This window comes from Nelumbo nucifera, chromosome 2 (assembly GCF_055504915.1).
Source record: "Nelumbo nucifera cultivar China Antique chromosome 2, China Antique-T2T, whole genome shotgun sequence".
Taxonomy (NCBI): domain Eukaryota; kingdom Viridiplantae; phylum Streptophyta; class Magnoliopsida; order Proteales; family Nelumbonaceae; genus Nelumbo; species Nelumbo nucifera.
This window is the reverse complement of record NC_142650.1, coordinates 83,579,075-83,598,159: the sequence shown is the minus strand read 5'-3', so window position 1 is coordinate 83,598,159 and position 19,085 is coordinate 83,579,075. Positions and strand designations below refer to the sequence as shown.

The 19,085-nt window shown below is 39.8% G+C and overlaps 1 protein-coding gene across 6 annotated transcripts in view; it reads right to left on the bottom strand.

Moving 5' to 3' along the window:
• Positions 1 to 16,598: 16,598 nt before the first annotated feature.
• LOC104590679 (protein FLX-like 3) overlaps positions 16,599 to 19,085 on the bottom strand; it is a 44,441-nt gene continuing 41,954 nt past the window's right edge. For 3 of the 6 annotated variants that reach the window (XR_016082486.1, XR_016082487.1, XR_016082485.1), the window contains 2 exons: positions 17,234 to 17,314; positions 16,599 to 17,137 (listed from right to left, as the gene is read on the bottom strand). The gene's annotated coding sequence lies outside the window, so the exon portion shown is untranslated. The remainder of the gene's footprint in view (positions 17,138 to 17,233; positions 17,315 to 19,085) is intronic. The other 3 variants (XR_016082484.1, XR_016082483.1, XR_016082482.1) reach the window with 1 other exon arrangement.

Genomic DNA, 19,085 nt, shown 5'->3' with positions numbered 1-19,085 from the left:
AGATCAAATTCAATGTTACTAATGTATTTTGAGGATGTATTTGAATTTCTATAGCATCAAGGTTGCATATCAAAAGGCTTGGAAATGGCTATCTTGATACACTTTGGGCAGGCATGGATATGGTAGAAAGATCAAATCAATAAATATATTATTGATACAAATTGAAGTTTGAAATAACTATGAATAAAGTATAAATACATAACAATTGTATAATTCAATTGATGGGGCAAGAAAAAAAAGAAAGAAAAAAATGTGTGTATGTATTCTGTTTTGCATGTTTTTCTTGCAGTAGGATCCCAAATTGTTGTTTTTGGGTAGTTTTGTTGAAAATTTGGGACCAAGGGTATTTTCGTCATTTTATAAGCCAGATTTTAGTCAGGGGCAATTGGGTGCATTTCTGTTGGGTTTTGGTCTCTTGGATCTTTTGTAACAAAAGTTATCTTTTAGGGTTCATTTGAAGTTAGTTTTATTCTTAAGGAGTTGTTGGTGAAAGGGAAACATTCTGGGAGCTTATGTGTAAACTAGATTGTCCAACAAAGTAGTGAGTCTTATAAAAGAGAAGGGGGTTGTTTCTGTAGGGATATTTTTAGTTCTTCTCTCTTATATGAGCTATAGCTCTGCCCAGCTAGGGTTTTCAAGCATTGGGAGCTTGGGTTTTGAGGAGTCAACCCATTTTGGCACCTTCCAATCCCTCCATCGCTGCGTGTCCACGTGGGAGGCCAGTTTGCTGCCATTGTTACTATAGCGGAACTGTTCCAGGAGGAGTTCTACTTCATGTCAGGTCTGAAATCCCTAAAAATCCAACTTATTTTGTTGTTTCCAGCTTGGTGTTTCTTGTTCTTATTGTTGTACTACATGTAGCTTGTCTTTCTGTCCACATCAAGTGGTATCAGAGCAAATTCTTTCCTTGGGTTTGCTTCAAAGTTCATCTCCTTCTTGTGTTTTCTATATTATCATGGCTGCAAGGGGTGGACATGGTAGGGGTGGTAGAAGACCACAACATGTCACTATAGAGGTTTTCCAAGAGGCTATAAGATGACTACAAGAATAGATTGAACATCTTGCTCAACTTGTAGTTCAAAATGCTGCTAGGGATAGCGACGTAGCGAATGATTTAGGGCTAGGAAGAAGAAGACAAGCTCCTTAGAGTTGATGATCAACTCACTGACATTATTAGTGAAGAATCAAGTGAAGACATTGAGCAACCTAAAGGTGATCAACATGGAAGGAATAACAACCAGCGGTGGGAAGACCGAATAGTGCCAGCTTTACAATCTAATCAAGGTCATGGTGTTCAACTTCATATTTCCGAGTTTGATGGTGAGTTGAAACCTGAAGAGCTTCTAGATTGGTTGCACAGTATTGAAAATTATTTTGATTGGAAAGAAATGAATGAAGAAAGTGTTAGACAGTTTTGTATGCCCTTAGCTTCAATCAGAATGATGTACATTATGAGTTTATTGTAAATGAATAAAAGTACATATTTGATTCATGTTCCCTTGGTATGTTTCTGTGTAATACCCTTAAACTGAACACTTAATGAGACTCGTGTTAGTTTAGAATGTTCACAGCCAATGGGTCGGTCTGGGAGACCTATCCTGATAAGGCTGACACTGATGTGCCACCAAGTCGGTTGGGGTGGCTTGTCTCAACTGCCAGGGTGAGACCCTAGGCACATGCAGTTTAGGACTAATTGAATCTTTGAATTGGACTAGATTTCTAGTATTGCCCTGGACCTTGGAGATTAATGGGCAAAACTGGAAATTTACACCCGACCCCTAGACTCGATTATGATACAGCACTAGGTGTCGGAATGGGCTGTCTTTGATGTATCCTTAGCAGGGGTCAAAACCTGGGTATGTTGGGACAGTATGAGAATTCATCTGAGTGGCTGATCATAGTGACAGGATCAGCCCCTTTGTCGGACAAAGGTAATGATCGGGGATGCACTATCTTTGATGAAAACCAAGACTGCCGGCAGCCGATTTCAATCATTGAGATTTGTTTTGCAAAATATATTTTATATGAAATAAAAGTATATATATTATGGTCTCAAAATGTTTGCAAAAGGTTTCAATTCCCAGGATCCATATAAGTAGATAGTGCAACATTGTTCCTAGAAGTCGAGGGAGAGGTCCTCTTTTGTCGAGCAGTGTTTGATCATTATGGGCTGAGAGGTTAAGTGTAAGACCATTTTGGATAATACCTGATGGGCTAATCTTGCATCTGCCCACAGTCCCTAGGTGTTACAAGGTGGCTTGGCCCAGGGACCAGTTAGGGTAAGTGTTGGGCCCATAGAGCCCATTTGATGGGTTTCAGGGGGTGCACTGTCCATAACAGTGTATTCGGCCAAGCCTTGTAACAAAGGCTGGGCCGAACCCATGTGGTTGATGTGTAGATCAATGCTTGGGTCCCACACCATACAAGGAAGCCCAACAGGGCAGCAGTTAGGAAGGCTAAGTGAGCACATAAGCTTAATGGGCCTAAAGCCCATTTCGAACTAGACTAATTTAATAAGTTAAATATGGGCGAATTCTGAGATGGATCAGCAGATAGGATAGGGTCTTAACCCCATCCACTCAGAGAGTCCAGATCTGAATATGATTCAGATCTAGAAACCTCCTAATGAGATTTGGAGAAGGCTGATCTAATCTGCAGATAAAATAAGGGTTTATCCTTATAACCTAAAGGGATGTCTGATCCAAATAAGATTTGGATCAGCAACTCCTAATTGGATTAGGAGCTGATCCTTTAGGGTTACAAAAGAAGGAGGGGGCGGCAGCATTTAGAAGACACACCTACTAACATCCCCTTTAGAGCTGAAATCACAGAATGAAGAATTAAGCAACCTTGCAGAATTCTTTCTTGCCGCCTCCTTCTTCTTGCTGCCCAAATTTGCCAATTCGATCTTCAGTTGTGGGAGAAGTCAAGATTTGATCTTGATATCAGTTCTCGCAGGAAAGGATTGATAGGAAGCTGTGCTCACGTGCCATCTTGTTGTTTCTTGCGAAGCACAAGGTTCTTGGAGAAGAATACTACTGATTTTGCTCCATCCTACACTACGCCATCTTCAGTGGGAGCAGTCTTTGGATCCTTCCTTGGGCGTGAACACCTTCATTGAGAGATAATTTTTCTCTGTATCAGGTATACTCTCTCCTACTCCTTTTGGTTCAGATCTGGTTCAGTTTATGGTTCAAGATTGATCCTTGAAAATATGGTTTTCTAAATAGGGAATGCGTTTCCCAGTTGAAGGGAGAGAAAAATTTTTGAAATTCGCCCCCTTTATTCTGCAAGATTTGGGCATCCATACGATGGATCTATCATCCCTTCAATGGTATCAGAGCCATGGTTCAAATCTTGAACCAATTTGTTTCAGATCTGAACCTGCACAAATGGGCAGAAGGCGTTCTACCCGATTTGCGCAGATAAGGGTTTTGGGAAATTTGTTCCCAAAATTATGGGTGAATAATCTGAAATTAAATTTTATATAAATCTGATTAGTGTTTAGAATTGTTCTTTATGATTTTCTTGATTTATGGATTGTTCATACAAGAGGAGATCGAAGTCTTGATTTGCGCAAGGAACCTGCGATTTTGCAAATTGTGGATTATTTTATTACTTTTGGTCTGTAAAATAATTTTTTTATTTTTTAGACAGAATGTATAGGTATTCGATCTGATGTAATTATTAATAGAAATTAGGATTTCTATTTATTTTATTTTGGATCGAAGATGGCGGCGCAAGGAAGGAGATTTTGCAGATGGGAGAATCGCAATCGGCGATTTGCAGTTTATGAAACTGCAAACTGTGAACAGCCCTATTTGACAAATTCTTGTTTTTCTTTTATTAGTATTTAATTTCATATTATTTTCTTGAATTAAAGATTTAATTAAAGATCAAACCCTAGACCCATTCGAACCAAGATTAGTTCAAATTGTTTGGACCGAATCTAGGGTCCAATCAAGGCTGAAAGTCAGCCCTAATTTCCCACATATGAGCCCAAGGATTGATAATAATTAAATAGTTAATTCGGCCCAACCTGTAAAGGCCCAGTTTTAAATAGTTAAAACTGATGAATCCATCAACCCTAATTTGTCCCATATACCTAGATAATATTAATGATTAATATTATGGACTTAAATTGGGCTTCAAATGGGCTTTACAAATAAGTAATTGATTGGATCAATTTATCCTTGCATGTGATGTATGATGTGTGATGTGCTACGTACATGGGCCATAAGTGTTTGGCCCATGCTCAATCGACAGTGGCTCTTGCGCACACCATGGCTGAATGCACATCATTGCCATGGTATCCCTTTTGGTCATTGGATGACCTCCCTCAGTGGTGGGCCCCACACCTCATGGAGAGGTTACGTGCGGAACCCTAGCCGATTTAGGCCCACCGAAATCTGGCTTTATGAAAGTCAGTGGGAGCCACTTTGGTTTGACCTAGATCAAACTAGGGCGTAATTGACTATTCCCTCCAACTACTATGAGTGCATGTGATAGGGAGATTCATATGTTGAACTCTCTAAAGGCCATCCATCATTAGCATGAGGATGGGTCCTTTAGTAATGAGGAAACGCACCAGAAAATGGGCTATCCATTTGCTATTGAGCTTGTCTAAGTGTTTCGAAAGATGATAGGGGCGTCATAGACCGATGTGGGAGGGGGCTTCACCAGAAAATGGGAACTCTCTTACGGTACCTTGGAGTTCACGAATATGATGGGTAAGCACTCACTGGATAGAAAGGTTTACCTAAAAACGGCTCCGAACCTTATCTAACAGAGGCCAAAGGGAAAACTCATATGATGAGTGGATGTGATCCTTCACGGAAAGGTGGTCAAACTATGCAGTTGAAACAGTTGGCTCCATGCATCCTATGTGATTTCCCACATTTCCAGAGACAACCCGCAGTCTCCGTCATTGAGAAAGGGGGGAAATCTCAGAGATGAATAAATGGGAATGGAATGTAGATTAAAATCCATATCTATGTAATGAACATTAATCAAATTAGGTTATGGACTAATGTTTGCTCTTTTATCAGAAACTGGCGAACAGACAATTTGCAAAACTGCTTGATGACAACAAGCTGAAGGGCCCAAACTATGCCGACTGGTACAGGAACCTTATGTTGGTCTTAACCTCTGAGAAATTGGATAAGGAAGCCAAGAATCATGCCCTGGATCATCCGGGAGATAGGGCTTCTGAGGCCTAGAGAAGAGAACTCCCTTGCCCGCTGCTATATCATTGCCTCCTTGGACAACCCAATTCAGAGGCAGTTTGATCAGATCGAACTTGCTAAGGATGTATTGGACAGTCTCAAGACAATGTACGAAGAACATAATCATTCTACTAGGCAGAAGGTCTTGAAACAGTTCATGACCGCGCAGATGTCCAAGGGCCAACAGATTCACGACCATTGTCTCTGGATGATGGGTTATATCAACGAACTGGAGGCTCTTGGATCCGGGCTGGATCTAGTAACACAGATCGATGCTATTCTCAACTCTCTGCCTCCATCCTTTAATCCATTCATCATGAATTACAACATGAACAAGCTGAACGTCAGCATGTTGGAACTCAGCAATATGTTGTAGAGGGCCGAAGAATTGATTAAAAAGGATGAGCCCATTGCCATGCTCGTTGAAACTAGCAAATCGGGCAAGAAAAGAAAGGCAAAGAAAAAGCCTCAGAAGAAGGCTGCCAAACCCAAGAAGTAGAGGAAGGACAAGGCATCGGATGCCTGTCACTTCTGCAAGTAGACCGGCCATTGGAAAAGGAACTGTCCCACCTACCTGGAATCCAAGAAAGGTAATCTCAAAACTTGTGTTATAGAAACCAACTTATTGGTAGCTTCTGCGTCCTGGTGTATTGACTCTGGGGCTTCAACTCATGCGTGTAACTCACTACAGGGGTTCAAGGTAAGCAGAAGGCTGACTGAAGGAGTAGTCATGCTCTACTTGGGGACTACTACAACTGTTGCAGCCGTGGCCATAGGAACCGTGGAGTTACTTTTTAGAAAATGAACTATTGTACTGAAAGATTGTCTTTATGTACAAAATTTAAGAATAAATTTGATTTCTGTCTCAAAACTGTGTGCAGATGATTATTCTGTCTTCTTTAGTAATACGATTACTATTAAAAGAAATAATAGATTCATCGCATACGGGGAACTGGAGAACGGTCTCTATGTTCTGCATCATTCTCTAGAAACTAACATAACCGAAACTACGTCGGCTGAAATCCCCAAGAAGAAAGCCCGTGATACAGTTAATCCCACAAGCCTGTGGCTTTACCAACTTGGCCACATCGGTGTTGACCGAATCACAAGGTTGGTAAAGGATGGTCCTTTGGATTTTCTAACTGTAGAAGATCTTTCCACTTGTGAGCCTTGCCTGCAAGGCAAGATGACGAAACGGCCGTTTAACGGTAAGCTTGAAAAATGTATAGGCACACTTGACCTTATACATACTGATGTATGTGGTCCCCTGAGTGTTAGGACACGGAATCAACACATGTATTTCATCACCTTCACCGATGATTTTTCACGATATGGTTTCGTGTACCTAATGAGACACAAGTCTGAATCCTTTGAAAAGTTCAAAGAGTTCAGACAAGCGGTCGAGAAACAGTTAGGGAGAGAAATTAAAGCCCTCCGATCAGATCGAGGTGGCGAGTATCTCTCTGATGAATTCAGGGACTACTTAAAGGACAATGGGATAGTATCACAATTAGCTCCTCCTGCTACACCACAACTTAACGGTGTTTCAGAGAGGAGGAATAGGACCTTATTGGATATGGTCCAATCGCTTCTCATACACTCAGAGTTACCCACATCCTTTTGGGGTTACGCATTAGAGACTGCGATTTACATGCTAAATCGAGTTCCAACCAAATCTGTTCCGAACACTCTATATGAACTTTGGACCGGAAAGAAACCAAGTGTCAGACACTAGAAGATTTGGGGTTGTCCAGAATATGTTAAAAGAACGAGTGCAGACAAGTTGGAATCCAAGACCAGCCGTTGCCTATTTGTAGGCTATCCAAAAGGCTCTGTGGGTTACCTATTCTATGACCCAAGTAAGCAGAATGTGTTCTGCAACCGAAATGCACAATTCTTGGAAACCGATTATATCTTGGACACCCATCGTCAGAAAATAGTTCTTGATGAGGAGAGCTCAAGAGCAGTGGAAAATGTCCCACAAGTTCCAGGTAGTAACCAACCTAGAAGATTTACTCGGGTATCCCGGCCACCAGTCCGTTATGGATATGACCAGGATAGTTACCTGGTGGAAACCTTGACATGTGAGGAGGATCCCGTGACTTACGCGGAAGCTATGTTGGACATAGATTCCCAGAAGTGGGTGGAGGCCATGAGAACAGAGATGGACTCAATGGAGACCAATGGAGTCTGGGCTCTAGTAGATCCGCCCTCCGGGGTAAAAGCAATCGGTTGCAAATGGATTTACAAGAGGAAGAAGGGCCCCCATGGTAGGGTTGAGACCTTCAAAGCTCGTCTGGTGGCGAAAGGGTAGACTCAGAAAGAGGGCATCGATTATGAGGAAACCTTTTTGCCTGTGGCCATGCTTAAATCCATTAGGATCCTGCTAGCTGTAGCAGCATACCATGATTATGAGATTTGGCATATAGATGTCAAAACTGCATTCCAGAATGGAGATCTTACTGAAGATATCTATATGCAGCAGCCGCAAGGCTTCATTGCTGCAGGTTAGGAACACATGGTATGTAAACTTAAAAGATCCATTTATGGACTTAAGCAAGCTTCTAGAAGATGGAACATCCATTTTGACTCTACTGTCAAATCGTTTGACTTCAAGCAGAATCCTGATGAACCCTGTGTTTACAAAAAGTACAGTGGAGATAAGGTTACCTTCTTTTTTCTGTATGTAGATGACATTCTACTCATTAGGAATGATGTAAGAATGTTAACTACGGTGAAAGTATGGCTTTCACAGCAATTCTCCATGAAAGATCTTGGAGAAGCCTCCTATATATTCGGTTTTCGACTCTATAGAGATAGATCGAAGCGGATAATAGGATTATCCCAATCTGCTTACATTGACAAAATAGTCAAAAGATACAGCATGGAAAACTCCAAGAAAGGAAATGTTCCTTTCAGGCACGGAGTCACTCTCTCCAAGAAGATGTCTCCCAAGACTTCTGAGGAGATTGATGGAATGAAAGACGTTTCCTATGCCTCTGCCGTAGGGAGCATCATGTATGCCATGCTGTGCACTCGTCCGGACATTGCTCAGGCAATGAGTGTAGTAAGCAGATTTCAGGCCAACCCAGGGCAGGAGCACTGAACTGCTGTGAAAAACATACTTAAGTGCCTTCAAAGGACAAAATAGTTTTGTCTAGTATTTGATAGTAGCTCACTACAGATCCAAAGGTATACAGATGCTGATTTCCAGTCGGATCCAGATGATAGAAAGTCTACATCTGGATATGTTTTCACGATAGGATCGTTTGTTGTTTGCTGGAAAAGCAGCAAACAAGGGTCCACTACAGACTCCACGACCGAGGCCGAGTACATTGTCACATGTGAGGCTGCCAAAGAAGCAGTGTGGATGAAGAAGTTCATTCACGAGTTGGGAGTAGTTCCGTCCAGCACATCACCCATCCCGTTGTTGCGTGACAACAATGGAGCCATTGCTCAGGCTAAGGAGCCACGAGCCCACTCGAAGTCGAAGCACATCGAGAGGAAGTACCACGTACTACGGGAGATTGTTGGAAAAGGGGACGTCCAGATTTAGAAGGTAGCGTCAGCGGAAAATGTAGCAGACCCATTGATAAAACCACTATTACAGAAAGTGTTTGAGAAACACGTGGAAAGCATGGGACTCCGGCTTGTACCTGATTGGACCTAAGTGCAAGTGGGAGTTGTTAGACAGTTTTGTATGCCCTTAGCTTCAATCAAAATGATGTACATTATGAGTTTATTGTAAATGAATAAAAGTACATATTTGATTCATGTTCCCTTGGCATGTTTCAATGTAATACCCTTAAACATGACACTTAATGAGACTCGTGTTAGTTTAGAATGTTCACAGCCAGTGGGTCGGTCTGGGGAGACCTATCCTGATATGGCTAACACTGATATGCCACCAAGTCAGTTGGGGTGGCTTGTCTCAGCTACCAGGGTTAGACCCTAGGCACATGCAGTGTAGGATTAATTGAATCTTTGAATTGTACCAAATTTCCAGTATTGCCCTAGACCTTGGAGATTAATGGGCAAAACTGGAAAGTTACACCCGACCCCTAGACTCGATTATGATATTGCACTAGGTGTCGGATTGGGCTATCTTTGATGTACCAATCAGTGAGATCCTTAGCGGGGGTTAAAACCTAGGTATGTTGGGACAGTCTGAGAATTCATCTGAGTTGGTGATCATAGTAACAGGATCAGCCCCTTTGTCGGACAAAGGTAATGATCGGGGATGCACTCTCTCTAATGGAAACCAAGACTACCGGCAGCCGATTTCAATCGTTGAGATTTGTTTTGCAAAATATATTTTATATGAGATAAGAGTATAGATATTATGGTTTCAAAAAGGTTTGCAAAAGGTTTCAATTCCCGGGATCCATATAAGCAGAGAGTGCAACACTGTTCCTTGCAGCCGAGGGAGAGGTCCTCTCTTGTCAGGCAGTGTTTGATCATTATGGGCTGAGAGGTTAAGTGTAAGACCATTAAGGGTAATACCTGATGGGCTAATCTTGTGTCTGCCCACAGTCCCTAGGTGTTACAAGGTGGCTTGGCCCAGGGACCACTTAGGGTTAGTGTTGGGCCCATAGAGCCCATTTGATGGGTTTCAGGGGGTGCACTGTCCATAACAGTGTATTCGGCCAGGCCTTGTAACAAAGGCTGGGCCGAACCCATGTGGCTGATGTTCAATGCTTGGGTCCCACGCCACACAAGGAAGTCCAACTGGGCAACAGTTAGGAAAGCTAAGTGAGCACATAAGCTTAATGGGTCTAAAGCCCATTTCGAACTAGACTAATTTAATAAGTTAAATATGGGCGGTTTCTAAGATGGATCAACAGATAGGATAGGGTCTTAACCCCATCCACTCAAAGAGTCCAGATCTGAATATGATTCAGATCTAGAAACCTCCTAATGAGATTAGGAGAAGGCTTATCTAATCTACAGATAAGATAAGGGTTTATCCTTATCACCTAAAGGGATGTATTTGGATCAGCAACTCCTAATTGGATTAGGAGCTGATCCTTTAGGGTTACAAAAGAAGGAGGGGGCGTCAGCCTTTAGAAGACACACTTACTCACATCCTCTTCAGAGCTGAAATCACAGAAAGAAGAATTAAGCAACCTTGCAGAATTCTTTCTCGCCGCCTCCTTCTTCTTGCCGCCCAAGTTTGCCAGTTCGATCTCCAGTTGTGGGAGAAGTCAAGATTTGATCTTGATATTAGTTCTCGTAGGAAAGGACTGATAGGAAGTTGTGCTCACATGCCATCCTGTTGTTTCTTGCGAAGGACAACGTTCTTGGAGAAGAACACTGTTGACTCTGCTCCATCCTACACTACGCCATTTTCAGTGGGAGTAGTCTTTGGATCCTTCCTTGGGCGTGAACACCTTCATTGAGAGATAATATTTCTTTGTATCAGGTATACTTCTCTCCTACTCCTTTTGGTTCAGATTTGGTTCTGTTATGGTTCAAGATTGATCTTTGAAAATATGATTTTCTAAATAGGGAATGCGATTCCTAGTTGAAGGGAGAGAAAAATTTTTGAAATTCGCCCCCTTTATTCCGCAAGATTTGGGCATCCATACGATGGATCTCTCATCCCTTCTGAAAGAAAAGTGAAGCTTGTAACAACAAAGATGCATGGGACAGCCTTAGATTGGTGGAAAAATTACCAAAGCGACAGAGAAAGGAAGGGGAAAAGAAAGGTTAGTTCCTGGGGAAGAATGAAAGAGAAGTTGAAATCCCAATTTTTACCACCAAACTATGAGCAAACTCTTTATCAAATGGTGCAGAATTTAAGGCAACGGGAAAAGAGTGTAAAGGAGTACAAAAAAGAGTTTAATAGATTAACTCTTCGGAGTAATATGTCAGAAACTGAACAGAAAAAGGTTAGTAGATATATCAACGGTTTGAGGTTGCCAATACAAGATCAAGTCAGCCTACATTGCTCATATAAGATAAAGGATGCATATTAGCTAGCTCTAAAGGTTGAAGCTCAATTGAGTCGGAGCTCAGGGCGGAGGCTAAGTGTTGTACAAGGTACATCTTCATTAGTAGGTTGAAGTGTTGGGGCTGGTAGGGGTCGTGTGATCAACTAAGCATGCCCTACAGTCCAAGGGACTTCAAATGCAACAAAGAGCAGTTAAGGACAGCCTACTATTAGATGTTTTAGGTGTATGAAGTTGGGACATCGTTCAAATGAATATCCTAATAGAAGGATTGAAGGGAAAACACATCTAGTTGATGAAGTCACTGATGAACAACAAGATGATATAGGCCATGTTGAGGATGGATAAGTGGCTGAAACTACTAGAGCTAATGCTTTAGAGGAAGAAAACTTGGATGGGGATATTGAGGGTGAGGCTCTAGTGATATGACACTCTATGGTTGCACCTCAAGAACCACTACCAGGGGACTGGTTGAGAAAGAATATCTTTAGAACACGTTGTACAGCTGGTGGGAAGTTGTGTAACTTGATTATTGACAGTGGGAGTACCGAGAATCTTGTTTCTCAAGAGATGGTGGATAAATTACAGCTCAAGATTGTTCAACACCCCCGACTATATCGTATTTCGTGGTTCAACAAAGAAAATGAGGTAAGAGTTTCTTCTAGATGCCTAGTTAATTTTTCTATCGGTAATACATTTGAAGAATCGGTATGGTATGATGTTGTCCCAATGGATGCATGCCAAATTCTCTTGGGTCGCCCATGGCAATATGACTGTAAGACCATTCATGATGGGGACAATAAGAAGATAACTCTTAAACCAATGCAACTTGCAAAAGGAAATAAGAAGATAACTCATAAACCAATGCAACTTGATTCATTTCCAAAGAAGGAAACAAAGCCAACCGCTACTCTCTTCACCTCAAATAAATTGGCTCGAGAATATGGGAATTTGGATGTTGTTTACGTGCTGGTTGCAAAAGAAGTTAGCAAAGAAACACCTGTTCCAGAGTTGGTGAAGAAGCTACTTCATGAGTATGCTGATGTGATGCCTGAAGAGCTACCTGATGGCCTTCCTCCCCTAAGAGATGTACAACATCATATAGATTTAATGCTGAGAGCAACCTTGCCTAACCTACCCCACTATAGAATGAGCCCTAAGGAGCATGAGGAGCTCCAAAGACAAGTAACAAAGTTGTTGAAGAAGGGGCTGATCCATGAGAGTTTAAGCCCATATGCTATACCAACTTTGTTCACACCAAAGAAAGATGGTAATTAGTGTATGTATGTTGACAGTCATGCCATTAACAAGATTACAGTTAAATGCAGGTTTCCCATACCCTGCCTTGATGACATGTTAGACACATTGGCTGGATCACAAGTCTTCTCAAAGATAGATCTGAAGAGTGGATACCACTAAATTCGTATCCAAGAGGGGGGTGAGTGGAAGACTGCATTCAAGACTAAGGAAGGTCTTTATGAATGGCTGGTTATGCCTTTTGGGTTGTCTAATGCTCCTAGCACCTTTATAAGGTTCATGAACCAAGTTTTAAGGCCGTTCATGGGGAAGTTTGTGGTAGTTTATTTTGATGACATACTCATCCACAACAAAGATCATGACAACCACTTAGAACACTTGAGAGCAATCCTAGAAGTCTTGAGATAAAATCAGCTATATATAATTTTAAAGAAATGTAATTTCATGACAGATCGGTTGGTGTTTTTGGGATATGTTGTTTCAGCCAAGGGAATTGAGGTGGACTAAGAAAAAGTTCAAGCTATTCAAAAGTGGCCAACACCAAAGACCTTAACTAAAATTCGTAGTTTCCATGGGCTAGCAACATTTTATCATCGGTTTATAAAGAATTTCAGCACTATTGTGGCACCCATTACTGAATGCTTGAAAGGAGGTGAGTTTATTTGGACTCCCACAGTTGAGAAAAACTTCCAAGAGCTAAAGATGATGATGACGTAGGCTCTAATAGTGGCTTTACCTGATTTTAACAAGCTCTTTGAAGTTGAATGTGATGCATCCCATGTTGGGATTGGAGCTGTCCTTAGCCAAGAAGGCCATCCAATTGCTTACTTTAGTGAGAAACTCAATGATGCTAGAATGAGGTATTCCACTAATGATGTTGAGTTTTATGCCATTGTACAAGCATTGAAGTTTTGGAGGCATTATCTTATCCACCATGAGTTTGTGTTGTATTCAGAACATGAAGTATTGAAACACCTTAACTCCCAACAGAAAATAAGGGGAAGACATGCTAAATGGGTTGACTTTCTACAACAATATAATTTTGTTTTGAAGCGTAAGACTGGACAACAAAACTGGGTAGCTGATGCTCTTAGTAGGAGAGTTCACTTGGTGTCAACAATGTCTACTAATGTTGTCGGATTCAGCTCCTTCAAAGACCAATACCAAGATGACCCTTATTTTGGCCCTATTTGTAGAAGCTATATAGATGGTGACAAGGATACTCAAGCCAAGTTTGTATGGAATGATGGTTACTTATTCATGGGCAATAGGTTATGTATTCCATCAGGATCCTTGAAGGCATTACTCATTGTTGATTTGCATTGCAATAGACATTTTGGTTGCAAAAATACACTTGAAATGGCCTTCAAAAGGTACTTTTGGCCAAGGCTACAAAAGGATGTGTTCTATTATGTTGATAGATGTCACAAGTGCCAAACATCGAAGGGGCAGCATCAAAATATAAGTTCGTATCTTCCCTTACCCATACCAGAAGCACCATGGACTGATATTACTATGGATTTTGTGTTGGGGTTGCCAAGAACAGCTACAGGTAATGATTCTATTTTTGTTATGATAAATTTCCTGTTGGGACTTACCAAGAACAACAATCTAGTCATGGTTTATTTGCGACATGAGAAGTTTCCTGTTGGGACTTACCATAAGTTGAAGCAGAAAAATATTGGTCCATGTTAAGTGCTGAGACGGTTTGGTGACAATGCATACGAAATTGAGCTATCAACTGATTTGTCCATTTCACCCATTTTTAATGTAGCGGACCTCTTTGATTACCATGGGGACCTAGAACCAGCAACAAAGGATAGGCGAGGACAAGCATAAAGGGCCAATAGTTCTAATGAGTTTGAACAAGTAAAGGGTGTAGAAAATGTCCGAGTCACCAACACTCGAAATGGGGCCTATTTTAGGTTCTTGGTCAAGTGGAAAGGAAAACCATTAATTGAGAACTCTTGGATTAGTGAAGAGGAGTTTATGAAGCTAGATGGAAATATGTGCAAGGCTACTAAAATTGCTACTCGCACGGGGTCGAGCCCTTTTTAACTCGACGGGAATGAAGAGGCAAGAAAAAAAAAAGAAAAAAGAAGGAAAAAAAGAAAGAAAAAAAAAAGAAAAAAATGTGTATGTATTCTGTTTTGCATGTTTTTCTTGTAGTGGGATCCCAAATTGTTGTTTTTGGGTAGCTTTGTTGATAGTTTGGGACCAGGGGTATTTTCATCATTTTATAAGCCAATTTTTTGTCAAGGGCAGTTGGGTGCATTTCTGTTAGGTTTTGGTCTCTTGGGTCTTTTTTGTAGCAAAAGTTATCTTTTAGGAGTTCATTTGAAGTTAGTTTTATTCTTAAGGAGTTGTTGGTGAGAGGGAAACATTCTGGGGGCTTATGTGTAAATATTTTAACTAGCTTGTCCCACAAGCCAGTGAGTCTTATAAAAGCGAAGGGGATTGTTTTTGTAGGGGTCTTTTTAGTTCTTTCTCTCTTGTTTAAGCTGTAGCTCAGCCCCATCTAAGGTTTTCAAGCATTGGGAGCTTGGGTTTTGAAGAGTGAACCCATTTTGGCACCTTCCAATCCCTCCATCGCTGTGTGTCTGCACGGGAGGCCAACTTGCTGCCATTGTTACTGTAGTGAAACTGTTCCAAGAGGAGTTTTACTTCAAGTTCATATCTAAAATCCCTAAAAATCAAACTTCTTTGATGTTTTCAGATTGGTATTTCTTGTGCTTATTGCTGTATACTTGAAGTACTACATGTAATTTGCCTTTCTGTCCACATCATCAATAGTCTACAAGAACGAATACATTACAATCTACAAAAACAAGAGTTTGGGAAACAGATACCATACATAACTTTTCTAATAATACATCACCCACTATATTATAAAATTAATCTAAAGACATACTAGATACATGAAAATGCACAAGTCCATAAATCAAAATATCCAAGACCTGAAATACAAGACTAACATATTTTAATTACTTGATCAATTTTTCTATATTTTATTTGTTTTGATTTTGTAAACCAACCTAAAACAAATTACGGTGATGGGTTTAGCTTCTGAAAAACACTAATGTAAATTAAGAAAAGAAAGACTAGTTTGTAAAAAATATTTTTTATTTCTATGAATAATCAAAATGTTGTTATTTACATATCATTGTAAATTAAATTATTAACTAATAATTCACAAAAACTATTAATCAAAAAATTACATTGGAATTTCTAATATAGACATCATGTCATACACAATTCATAAATTTCAAGTACTAAAATACTTATTCTATTTTTTTACTAAAATACTTAATTACCAAAGATATAAGAAAAAAACATTTTTAACATAAAGTTGTGGATGACCAATGGATTTGACATATCATTAATAGATACATATTACAGTTCTTTCTTATCATCAAAAACATTTAAAATAGTTTTCTTATGCTTTTTTTATTTCTCTAACTTTTTGTAAAGATCCATGAATCTACTAAGACAATAAAATCCGCTTATTCTCAATTCTAATGAGCTTTTTTCCGGTTTTCAATGCAAGATCTCAAGTGGTTTGTCAGACACTCAAGAAAGTGAGAAACCTAAAACCAGAAAACATAAATTATGCAACCGGCACGTGATCTTTATCAATCTATGTCAATCCAATACCCATCTTTTCTACAAGTTAGAGGATTTCCTCACTCACCTCACAACACTTGTAACCGTGCATTGGGAACATCATCCCATGAAATGTTCCCAACGCAGCTGCAAGGGTTGTGAGGTGGGCATGAGGAGCAACTTTGTGAGGAAATCCGAACTCACGATTGATACAGCACGATACACAATGAGTTAACGACAACCAGCATGTGAGGAATGAATGGGCACTAAGCCAATTGCACCCTTGCCATGTGACAATCACTAGAAATGGTTGTGGTACACCCTTTTTCGAAAATGTCATTAATACCTTAAGACTTTTAAGCTGTATTTGATTCGAAAGAATAGGTAGGGAAAGGAAGAGAAAGCTAGAAAAACCCATACAAGGTTTGTACAGGTTTCTCCACCCTTCTCTTTCAAACCAAGCACACCATTATAGTATATTCATACATATCTTAATTTTTCCATCAATAACCATGCATTTGCACATTACAAAGCTTGCTAATCTTACTACATCTCTCGACATTGCTTTTCCAAAGTTTTATTATATGCCAGAGCAGTACCCCTGATTTTGAGCAAGTGTGGAATCTTTTCAGCACCTATTTCAGTTTCAGCTGTCATCAAACGGCCCCCTAATGCACATGGAATGTTCAAAGAAATTAAAAGAACCAAAATAAGTCAACACCTTAAAGGGTGTAGAGATATAATTCAGCAACAAGCAGGATCACGTAAACTGTAACCTAGAATCAATGTCTAGACTGATTTGCAGACCCAGAAAAGAACCTTCAAGATAATTGAACTACATTGTCATTTGACATTAATTCCATCGATGGAAAATTCCAGCAGTGGCATCAATTCCTTTTGCCCAGTGACCTTGCACATGTGGACCGCACATAAACGTCATCTTTTGGTTCCTTCTGCCACAATCCTCCACTTGATTTTCCTTCTCTCCTGCCACAAAATAATCCCTTTTGTAGATAGGAACAGTGGCTGGCAAGGGAACCAAGAAGTCAATCATATTGTTTACTTAATCCTCCATGCAATGCTCCTCTGATGTCTCCCCTGCTTAAACAAGTGGAGGAACTACTGTAACCTCTGAACCATGCCCCATAAAATATTAAACGGATGGTCATCTGATAAATCTGCAGACCATAAATTTACCTTTTTCCTTCAATCTGCCAATTTGAGGAAATCTACGTGCTGCTTTTTCAATACTCTCGGAAGTTGAGGATGCCTTTCAATCTGCAAAATAAGGAAAAAGGACATCAGTAAAATCCGTTATTGGCAGCTTTATCAGTTTAAGATTATGGAATGTGATAATGATATAGTGACCATTAGAACATCCACAGATCACACCAGCAAGAAAAATAATAAAGATATACTGTTTAACAGATGCTGTTGTCCAAGGATCAAAAGTTCAAAGCCGCAAAGAATACCAGTGCCAACACAATTCAAGACAAATGCAATAAGATCCATGGCAGTTGCATTTATACTGTAGGACTAACTTTAAACTATAACAAACTTTGTTTGAAAATAAAATAACAGAAAAGGAAAGCTAAGTCAATGGGTCTAATATTTTAAGAAATGCAATTCAATCATATAGAGACAAAATTATCCTCACATATCTAAAAATTTTAGAATTCTCAAGATGCCAATATGGATGTATAGCAAGTAATGATCAATACTGACATGGAAGAGAGAAATCATAGAAGAGAAAGAAATCATAAATCCTGATCCAGTAGTGATTCATAATATTTGAGTCTTTTTTATTCTTGAAAAAGCTTTATCTTATGGTTTTTTGGTGTCATAAGAACAAATCCAGTTACACTAGGGTCAAAATAGTTCGAGGCATCTCACAGAAGAGTTTCTTAGATCTTTGAAAAGTTGATGTTATAGGTTCTATATTCTTCTTGTTCTTGAAGCCTACTTTTAAAGATCAAAATTATCCCTTTGACTTGGATGGAGTTTGGTTCTATAGCCGTTTATTTGAAAAACGGTACCAGCTCATCGCCACATAGGCATTTATTCCAAAATTCTATTTGGTAAGACATTTATTAGATAAACGTTTGTCTAAGTTTATGTGAGAACCAACTGTTCAGAAAACACCATTTTTAATGGTTCCCCCAACACCCAGCTGTTTATTTACAGTTCAGCTTATGTGGCACCTAATGGTGTCTAATGGCACCTAACTGTCAAAAAACAATAAATAAACGTTTATTCTCATTTTTCAAGACAAATCCTATACAAAATGTTTCTTCAATAAATGACCACAGTACCAAACAACCACTTGATTTTGGTGTATGACTAGACAATGTTTAAAACCTGACTCGGAGCATGATGAACCACTTTTCCCACCACGTGGACAGGTCACCACTTCAAATGTCTCAATCAACTGAGAACGTTCCTTGCTCAACTGGCATCCTAGTAAGGTTTTCAAGAATGTTAGGAGAGAAAGGGAAGTGCCTACTTTCAAGGGAGATGAAGACCGGCAAACATTCTTTGATTGGATTGCTATACTAGAAGAATATTTTGATTGGCATGATATGTCTGAAAACCAAAGTTTTAGATTTGCACACATGAAGCTTGTGGGTATTGCTAAAGTATGGTGGAGAACTCTTGAGTAACGACTAGAAAATAGAGGTGTATATCCTATTACCACATGGGCAAAAATGAGGAGGTATTTGCAAGAAAAGTACATTCCACAATACTTCCATGATGATTATATGTGGAGTTGACTAATCTCAAGCAAGGTTCGCTATCTGTAGTTCAATATATGCACAAGTTTGATGAATTATATATTAGATGTGACATTACAGAAAGTGAAAGGCACAAATCAGTTTATTTCATGAATGGACTAAGGGATGGTATCAAGAATGAATTGTCTACAATTCAGATTTATGACTCAGATCATGCCTTTGAATTGGCTCTCAAGATAGAGAAGAAGCAACTGGCTACAACAAAGAATTTGAAGCCAATGAGAAGAAAGTACAAAGTTGAAGATAAAGAAGATGAT